The sequence below is a fragment of the Mytilus californianus genome, unplaced genomic scaffold, assembly GCF_021869535.1.
Source record: "Mytilus californianus isolate M0D057914Y unplaced genomic scaffold, xbMytCali1.0.p SCAF_6, whole genome shotgun sequence".
In the NCBI taxonomy this organism is placed as follows: domain Eukaryota; kingdom Metazoa; phylum Mollusca; class Bivalvia; order Mytilida; family Mytilidae; genus Mytilus; species Mytilus californianus.
In genome coordinates, this window is record NW_026262712.1 from 30626366 (window position 1) to 30636928 (window position 10563).

At 30.9% G+C, this 10563-nt stretch overlaps 1 long non-coding RNA gene across 1 annotated transcript in view; it reads right to left on the minus strand.

Annotated features, from left to right (window-relative positions):
- The window catches only part of LOC127705437 (uncharacterized), an 80741-nt gene extending 73031 nt beyond the window's left edge, over nt 1–7710 (minus strand). Inside the window, exon 1 of the long non-coding RNA XR_007983883.1 lies at nt 7597–7710. This is a non-coding gene — a long non-coding RNA (uncharacterized LOC127705437). The remainder of the gene's footprint in view (nt 1–7596) is intronic.
- Nucleotides 7711–10563: the final 2853 nt, after the last annotated feature.

The window sequence follows — 10563 nt, forward strand, 5'->3', positions numbered from 1 at the left end:
AAAACGAAAGGTTCTTAACGGTTAGTATCCCTATACGTAGATGTTCGTAAAGCACGTAAAATCAATTGGTACATGACAAATATGTTTATAGTTGACTTGGGAGTGAAACAAGGATGTCACTTATCCCCGATATTGTTTTCAGTTAATATAAAACTAGGAATACCCAAGTTGAAACTGTGTAAATGTTCGACCTAGGTCCGTATTTAGAGACAAAGAGGCTGTGAAATGTCTGAAGTCTCTTCAAGATAAATATGTCATGCGGACAAAGAATCAAGCAATATTGTTTTTGTATGTTAATCCTATTATTAAGAGTGTCTCATCGAAGAATGAGGGATAAATGAACACTCCGGTAATCCCACGTAATTAAACGTAACATTTGATAAAGATGAGATCTTAGCAAATCACAAGTCCTTTATGGCCTCATTGAATATTTCGACGAACAACAAATCTGATGACTTAAATTGTTTGTATTGGATACCTAAATTTCACAAGGCTCCGTACAAACAACGGTACATTACTTCATATGCATGTTCTACAAAGGAATTGTCCGTTAGATTTACCAAAATTGTATCCACAGTGGAAAAGGGATTACAGAAATACTACCACATTGTTTTCTCGCGTAGTGTCATAAACCATATGTGGATTCTTTAGAACTGAACAGAACTACTGGAAAATTTTAAATCTCGGTCATTTCTGAAATAAATTCTATCATACCTTCGTTTTTCCACCATTTCCACCAACATACCACATGAAAAATTAAAAAACGGCCGTCTTAAAGAAATAATCAACAATGCTTTTCTTTTTAAAAATGATTTCACACGCTACAATTTTATTGTTTTGGGATGTAATTCTACATATTTTGTTAAAAATGAGCCCGAAAAACAAACATGCTACACCGAAGAACAATTGATCAGAATGCTGGAGTTTCTCATTGACAACATATTTACCTCTCGACCTTTTTTTATTTATATATGAGTCGGTGTTACTTCAGACACTTGTAAAAACAAGAAGATCAAAAAGCTAGATTATTTGATTTCACATACAGGTACATTGGTGATGTTCTTTCCAATAACAATCTCTCTCACCTTAGCAGCAATATTCCAACTTCAGCCGCGTAAGGAGTATACCAATTCGGTCAAAATAACGGAAGTATAAACAACTGTCATCCAATTGGAAGGTTTCCTTATCTATACAATAAGGCTAAACCCACCATTTTCTTTGGAAAATGCCTGTACAAAGTCACGAATATGGCAGTTGTTTTTGATTTGTTCCGTTGATTAATAGTATTCGATTTTGTCTTTTTTTTATGGACTTTCCCTTTTTGAATTTGCCTTGGAGTAGAGTATTTTTGTTATACATTTTTTGGTATGTGGATAGATGAACATCTATACTTGTGGTATATGATTAGATAAGTGAGAAAGCAGCCAGTCGAATTTTGTCGCCTTTCTAAACGAAAATAATAGGTTGTGGAAATTGAATATTCGAGAAATTATATGAAAACCTTGTTCAGACAGCTTTGTTTTATGGATCCATTATATGTGTACTATCGGAAAATAAGCTTCTGTGCAAAATAGTCATGTTGATACCTCTTGGCAATAAACTCCTCCAACATTGAAGTTCTTAGATTCTTCTTTAAGCACTCTAATTAAGAGGATGGGAAAATAGTTCGGACTATACGTGAAATTAGTTAAACAAAACAACGGCCATGACATTAGCGTATATCAGCATTTCTTATACAATGTAAATAAGACTATTTGAACAATCTGAACATAACAACCAAACAAATGCTACATTTTGCCCAACATAAATTGACAGCAATTCACCGTGAGAAATGGGTACTGATATTTTTGACGATAGACATTTCGAAAATAAAATCAAGCTCAGAACTTTTAGAAGATTTAGATTTAATAGCACTATTGTTTCTCCCCTATTAGTCTGTAAAATTTGCGTTTTTCAAAAACATGTGCATTTAAAAAATAATTGGCATGAGTAAAGTTTTTGTGTGTCAAACACTACAAAGAAACTTTTACATAACATATCATTGTATATAAGAAAATAACCATCGACGGAAGTACAAAAAATGTAAACCAACCAATTTCTAGTCCCTTTTTTTCCAGTTTACAAGCTTTGTCACATCGATTTCCAATTTTTTTTATTACTGAAACCCAATATAAAAAAATGTGCTTTGAAGCCCCAAAGATACATGCCTCATGACTCACCAAAAAAGTTCGGCAATGAACTGCAAGGTTAATTTCCTACAACTGTCAATTTCAAAGGAATATTTTTTTACTCTTTTTGAACATGAAACCGAATCTGACGTACAATTGTTTTTATTGTATTTTACCTTTAAAAAAACAATTATAAAACTAGCATATACGTTAGAACAGTAACAAATCTTGGCCATCGTCGCATTATATCGAATTTTTTATGTGGATCACTGCTGCTAGCGATTGAGACTGGACGTTACCCCAGGTGGACTACAACATTGTGTGGTCTTTTTGTCGTTTTTGCTATAGTTTATTCAGACAGAAAACCATATATATAATATATTGTAATTTTTACTTAAATATAAAGAAAGAGGTTTTTCACTATATTGATATTGTGAACAATTTTTTGAAAGGTCTTAATTTTAATGACAAGTTTCACTTTAATATGAACCGAGATGATACTCACGTTTTATAAGCAAAGACATTTCATCTTATGTTTAAACGTAAGAAGATCAAATTGTTTTTTTTTCTGGATATATAAATGAATTTGTTTTTTAAAATGTTAGTATCATATGAAAAGTATTGTTATTGTTAATTTTTCATTTTTGATATTTCATTATACGTGTAGCATATATTTTTATTTTGCAAAGGATGGAAGTGTCTTATATGTCTTAAGGGCAAAAATATAATATGATTGTGCATGATAGTATATATTAGATTGTGACATTATAATAGACTATCTACTTTCTTACTTGTAGATATCATTACAAAAATAAAGGTAACAAACATTAACTTACGATTATGTTTTAATGATTTTACTTTTAAATAGCGAAAAAATATCATAAATCCAAGTAAACTTGACATTGAACTAACTAATCCCAAGATTTCCTTTTCAAAACTTTTCTTGTACTTGTGTACGTAGTTTTTTTTTTTTTTTTCATCTTGAACCGTGTTTAATGAAGTGGTTTGCCTATTTACATGTTCATTCCAATCCAATACGGATAGGTTTGTCACTTGTTTGAAGAAGTTAAATGACCCTTAATGTCAGTTGATTTAAGATGTAACTGACTTTTACACACTTTTCCATGGTTTTTCACTATTTGAATAAGGTGCTCGATTGATGTTTGGGCAGTGACAAAAAGTTTCTGTATTGATGTTTCCTCGTTATATGTTGTAAAAGAACATGGTACATGGCTTTCCTGAGCTATATATAGATCTTCATGTGGTTGCGTTATATTGTTTTTAATGTAGAATGTCATTACTTTAAATACCTTGTTTTTATTTGTAGTTCTGCTTGGATTCCCACCACCCATTGCCTTTTTTATGTCATTGGTCATTTCATATATCAAATTCTTCTCATCAACAAATCCAGAAGTAAAATGTATTTTTCCTTCAATTGGTTTTGGTTTTTCTTCCCTCATATCATTTCTTCTTTTAACACTCTCAATTTTATCTTTTGAAAATTTTCGTTTTTCTGCAGGTTGAATATATTTTCATTCCTATTTACTGTAAGTGCTTCCATGATTATGAAAAATTCAAGTTCTAAATTTCCCTCCAAATATTGATAGCTACTGAGGTTGGACATTCCAATTTTCACTGAACGCAGGGCTGATTATTCTCAAAACAGAAGTCTGTTTCTATACTTTTTCATGATGGTTTTTGAGAACATCGTTTAATATTTTTGAGCTTTTATTTGTATTTGTAATTCAATTATTGAAAATTTTCCCTCAAAAATAAATTACATGTGGTCCGTAACAGAGGAACAAAAACTTGGAATTCTGGCATTTTTTCATGGGGACTTTAATGAAATAACATCACTAAGTACTTCTTCTAACCTTCATTTAGAAGATAATACAGAAAACAATCTAAATTCAAGTGATGACATTGAGCACTCTGGTCGAAGTGGGTCAGATCAACAAAGTGCTGGAAATGATCTCAATGATGAAGATATGTGTCAGAAATGTTTTCGTAGTCCGTGTGTTACACAAAATACACAAAATTCATTAGGTGTAGGACAGAGACCACATGCAAAGAGTAAAATAACAAAAATTCCGATCTCCAAGGAAAATTCAAAACTGAAAGTCACTTATCAAATGGCAAAATTAAAAGCTCAAACACATCAAACGAATGGAAAACAACTGTCATATTCCTGACTTGGTACAAGGAATAGTGGAAAAGGAAATCTCAAATATAAATTGTTCTGTAGCATGCTGCAGGATAGATAAGCATGGAGCAATCCTCAATATCTGAGGAAGAAAAGTAGGCTTCTGAATAGGGATAGGGTTAATGAAACTGTTGTAAACGTCAGAAGAGAAGTTATTCCTGAACATGCTGAATGTGTGTTTAATCTTGTGAGGGAGTTGTACCCAAACCCTATGTACATTTGTTTACAAACAGAATCAGCTGGTATAAGGCTCCGACTTCTTAATTCAAATTTGAACTAATAATTTGTTCACTTCAGATTTTTAAACATGGAATATTTAAAAGTTTTTTAATAATTTTTTTTATCATAATATGTTGCAAATTTTTGAATTTTCTACATATGTAACAAGAATCATAATAAATTACAAGTGATAACAAAAGTTATTCAGAAAACATTGTCTCCGATTGTCACGACAAATCAATAAAATAGCCTTTCAAGACGTCATTATTATTTTGACTAGTCGATCTCATAACTATTTTAAACATTTTAACTCGATTTACTGTTTACTTTTGCTGCTTCTCATGTTCCCGTTAGGTGTCAATATTGACCAGGCGTATGAATTGTTGAAGGCAATATGGTGCCCTATAATGGTCCACGTCTTTGTTCCTTGATTAGTTTGTATATGGATAGTTACGTTGTCTCATTGGCAGTTGTCTCATTTGCAATGGTCTCATTTGCATTCATATGCAACTCCTAATGTTTACCTTTTTTTTTTTTTTTTTTTTTTTTTTTTTGCCTTTCAATCAATGGCAGTTCTTTTCCAAATACTATTTATGTGTTTCGTCAAAATATTAATTTTTACACTTTAGAGTGACTGATAAGGGTGAACAAATCCTTAGTCTCTAGAAACAGAAAATGTAGAAGACGCCTCGAAACAGCACCAGATCGTTTGACATTGCAGCGTATATCACAATATTTAGATTGTGATAGTTCCAGTTTTAGGAAGAAAATGTAAAAATCTTGTGACAAGAAATTAAACACAAATAAACCCGACAAACAAAGTAGTTAATTAATAAAAAATATCATTACATGATTATTTCTGTATCTGTTATTGGCCCTCGGACAGCTGCATTTGCATTCGATCTTGCCTCAGGCCAATACAGCAAGCCTTTAGTATATTACAAGGTCAATACAGAAATAATCACCTGTTAACATCATAATGCATCGATTTACTGGACGGTTCTTTTCTATTTATATGTGAAAAAGGCAGAAATAAACATTATAAACGATATCCATTTTAAGAAAAATAACAATACTATTAATGTATTTAATTTATTATTATACCATTTTAATGAAGCTCAAGCATCATTTGTAAAAAGACATTTCATAAAATTTATAAATAAAGTATTGATTACAAAATCACATATTGATTTAACGACAAACGTCATTCAGGTTTAAAATCGATCATGCTTAATCACAACAATTAAATCTATGTCATGGCTAAGATTTTATATTTCATCCATGTGTATTCATCCTCTGGCAGTCACAAGCGCTTACTGTATTATGTTCAGGACAGCAAATGCATGACATGTACACTCTGTCACGAACATGAGACTTTGGACAGTCCAGTTCTACATTATTTCCATGTCCTCCATTGCTAATAGTTGGTCTGAAATTCAATAGTAAGCATTGTTTAGAAATGAATAAATAATTATTTGAAATGCCGTGATTGCGCAAAACATTAAATTCAAAGTGTTTAAAATATCTGTCAACACTTTAACAACTTTTTGTTGCAGGGATGAGGATATTGTCGGACAAATTTCAAAGTTTCAAACAACTTATTTCACTGTTTTTTTAAATGTAACAGTAGACGAACTTCCTTTGAAAAAAGATAACACCACATGTGTAAGTGGTTTTGATTTTTTTCCCTGACATTAAGAACAACTGGTTTCACCCAGCCAATTTCAAAAGACTTCATGAGAAAAAGTGTTCTTATATTACAAGATTAACCACGAAAAAATGTCTAAATAAAAATGACAATTGTATTTACATTCTGAGGATTGTTCCCCTTTTTTAAAATAAAATCAGTTTAATTGTACTCACTCGCAAACATATAACCAATCACAACCTTGGGTGTTAGTATAGCCATATTTAATTACTGCGTCAGCGCCATTTGCACAATCCATGGGTACCAACTGACGTTTTTTCCTGTCTCCAAATGTTGTATTGGTATCCTCTGAAAAAAGGAAATTCATAGTAATATAACAATACATAATTATTTATAAAATGCTGGGAAAACACTAAATGTGTCCAAATACCTACAGAAACAAATCATGATCTTAATTACTTGCATAAGAAATTCTATCTTTATTACTTTTTTCTAAGTTTACAAGAATATTTGTCTTATTTGTTTTGTGGTTGCTGATGTGTATGTACGTTAAGGATATTATCTACTATGGCCTCTATATCAAATTGTAGTCCAACACGAAATAAAAATTACGATGATAAAATTGGATCAATAGTTCCAATTATCATGATCTACATTGTACTCACTTTTATTTAAACTAGAAATTAACAATGAAGATGGGTTGAGAACAAATGCTTACGACATAAGAGATGGGTTCAGCTTCCCAATTATGAACTTTTCATTTCTATGTATCATTGATGACGACAGATATGTGCCAATTGTCGTAATTGCAATCCTGTTCTCTTTTTCTTAAATGAGTCGTACCGATTGAGACTTATCACCTGGTTTGAACTTCCTTTAGCAACATCACGGGTACCACATGTGGAGCTTGATCTACTTGCTCTTCTGTGCACATGGTATCACCCCCGGTTTTTATTTAAGTTCGTGAAGCTTAATCTTTAATTTTCTATGTTGTCTTATGTTTACTGTTATTTGTCTTTTAGTCGTTTGTAAGCTCATTTTCGACTTATGAGTTTAAACATTCATTTGCTATATTTTCTTTCTCTTATAGTTCAAAATTTTCAGTTATCAAAATCACAGTAAATTATTTGTGAACATAAAAAAGCCCATAAATAATATGTTGATCAAACTGGAGTTGAGCAACACATACAAACAAATCTAATCATTGAATAGCTACATCCTATTCAGTTATTTCGTGACAATGATGTATTTCCTTTATCTTGTAAGTCTTCTCTTATATAGTTTCTTATAGTAAATTTACATTTATCCCTATAAACTTATTGACGATGAACTTTCATGACCTCGGATAAATTACTTACTAAGAAACTCTGCATTCTCTGGAATTAGTCCAACTTCATATAGTTGAAATCCGAAACCTTCAACAAATTCTTTTGCACTTTTACTACCAAGTATATTTAAATCCTGTATGACCCCTTTCTTGAACCAACTTTTGAGAAAGACTGATGCAGGTTCCTCGCCCGAAATCTGGTTGCCATTATGTTTCTGTAATGTTCGATGAATGAGTTGAGAGAAATCAAAATTTAGAAAATTTGGTTAGTATGTAGTAAAGTGAATTGTCCGCAGCACAAAATATACTTGACCACTGAGATTAAATATGGTGCAATAGATATTCATTTATAAAAGAATAGTATGTCCTTACTATTGATAATTCCAACTTCTGTATTTAGTTTTTCAAATCAAGAAATGATCATTATTAATGCAGTTTTCTCGCTTAATTATTAAATGCATTAATTCCATTTGTGTATGCAATAATCATACAATTTTAACATTAACACATTGCTACCATTTAGTTCAATAGAGGTTTTTTTTATTTCGAAAAGATATAAAGTAAAACCCCTATCAAATATATGCCATATTGCTAATCGTTGATAAATCATCAGGGAATCTGAAAGTAAAACCCTCTAACCCCTCCCTTCCAACACATGCTTCTTAATCTATTTTGCTGATTGTAGTTTTTTTTATTTCTGGAGATCCCATTCATGTAAAACTATTGGAATTACACAAAAATCGTCATTGTAGAACTTTTCATGGATTCAACTGATTACATGAAATTATTGAGATTTAATGCTATGAATGAACAATTGTTATACTCTAAATGGTTTCACCAACTGGTATGCCCTTCACTGTCTGATAGTCAACTTGTTGTGAATTGTTCACGCATCATTTTTATAGCTTGAAGAAAATTGAATTGACATGCAAATAAGCAGTCAAAATTTATAAAGTTGTTGTTGTTTATCGAAATGATCAAGTGGTATGTATCTCTTTGAAATTGAATTATGATTTATTTGCTAAAATCGATGTTCATAATTCTAAATCAAATCAAGCAATGATATTTCCAAATTACGACTATAAAAATATTTTTTTACACATACCAATTATATACAATTATTATTCAGATACCGAATGATGATGGGTATACATGGTATACAGTAGATAATCGAATTTTAACTTTGTTTCAGCACCTATTATATTACAAATACAACATACGTCCGATACTTATGTTAAATTATCCCAAAAAAAGGTATTCATTGCTCCTGACGACTCTATTGAGAATAAAATCGTATAATTATTATTATTTGGTTGACAAGTACGATTTAGAGTCAGAAAGGTGTAACTTGAAGTAGCAGTCATCATCTTTTCTATTTATAATGAATAATTTTTTCAGATATTTTTTATTTGATCATTTTTCAGACATTTATACCAAATGCGACTAATACGATAGGGAAATAATGAAAACAAATATTCGATAAAGTAAGATAGACATTGACGTAATGAAAAGAAAACAGACGAACAGACAACCTACAGTTTACATTTTATAAGATGGATAAGAATTTTATTTTCAAACACAGAAAATATTTGAAAATTTAACAAGTCTTTAGAAGATTGACATTTATGAAAACATTTTAAAACAATAATACATACATATCCCTTTATTAAGCTCTCTGTTGTTTCTGTGGCATCTTTGTACACGGTCCGGTCTAGATAAGTCTTATAGCATTCCAACTTTGACGGATAACAGGATACTTCAATATTCTGCATTTAGAAACATATTTCGTTTTCATTTTGTATAATATTATAATGATTTGGCAATTATTATCACAAGTAAAACAATTTTGAACAAGACTGAACGTTTTGAGGTTTTAACTTATCAGATCATTCAAAGATGAAAATTTAGTTTACTGGAGTATGGAAATCTATACAAATATGATAATGATATGCTGTTATGGTGTTGCCTTTGAAATCTAATTCATGTCGAAGCCGTATTAGAAATTATATTCTGGTGTTTTTCAAGTGCTTACTAGCATATTCCTTAAGTATACTCTCATTTACATACAGTCAAATATGTATATGAATTTCATATACTTGCTGAATATTTGTCTGCCAAGTTAAAATACATTACTTATGATTATAAAAGATTAAATGAAAATCCCAAATATTGTTCCAGGTCCTATCTCATGTCTTTTTTACTAGACAATGACCAGATATACAGTTTTAAAATAACTTACATGCTTAAAATCTTGCACTTTGTACATTTCATCAAGGTCATTGTGTGCCGGGGTGTGGTAGTAAATAATGTCATTTATAATATCTGTATCGATGCTTTGGTCAAACAACGCGCCTTTTTCTGCTACGTGGAGGTCAAAAGTCTAGAAAAAATTATACATAAGCACCACGTTTTGTTTAATTTGAATAACATTTATGATAGGATATAAATATAAAATATTACTTAATACTCCTTGGTACAGTGGTGTGTATTTCAAGCTAAATTGTTTTATCGTCCGGCAGCGTTATATATTCGAATATACTTAACGAAATGAACAATTTGTTATTGTAAGTTTCTGGTTCAGTAATTTGATAAACTTATCTTCTTTGGATTTCCGTAAAATTGAATCGTTCTGCCGAATTTCGAAAAAAAACACTAAATTTCTTTTTTCAGTATATATCAAAATGTTAGGAAAATTGTTCGTTTCTTATTGTTGTAGCTCTGATGTGTTGTTAATGTGCACGGTCAATTACTCTCTCTCGGTTTCTTCAACATCAAATTCATAGCTGATTAGACATATTGCACAGTAAAAGAGATTCAACGATTTTCAATTCATGCATGAATTCGGTTAAAAAATTTCCCTCGATTCTTAGCAAATATTGTCACCTTCATGAATAAAATCATACGTTCCGCATCTAGGGAAATCGCATTTTCTCACATGCTTTGAGTCTTTTGAACCAAATTCGCCAATGATTACTAATTTTTAAGGTTTGGTGCTTGG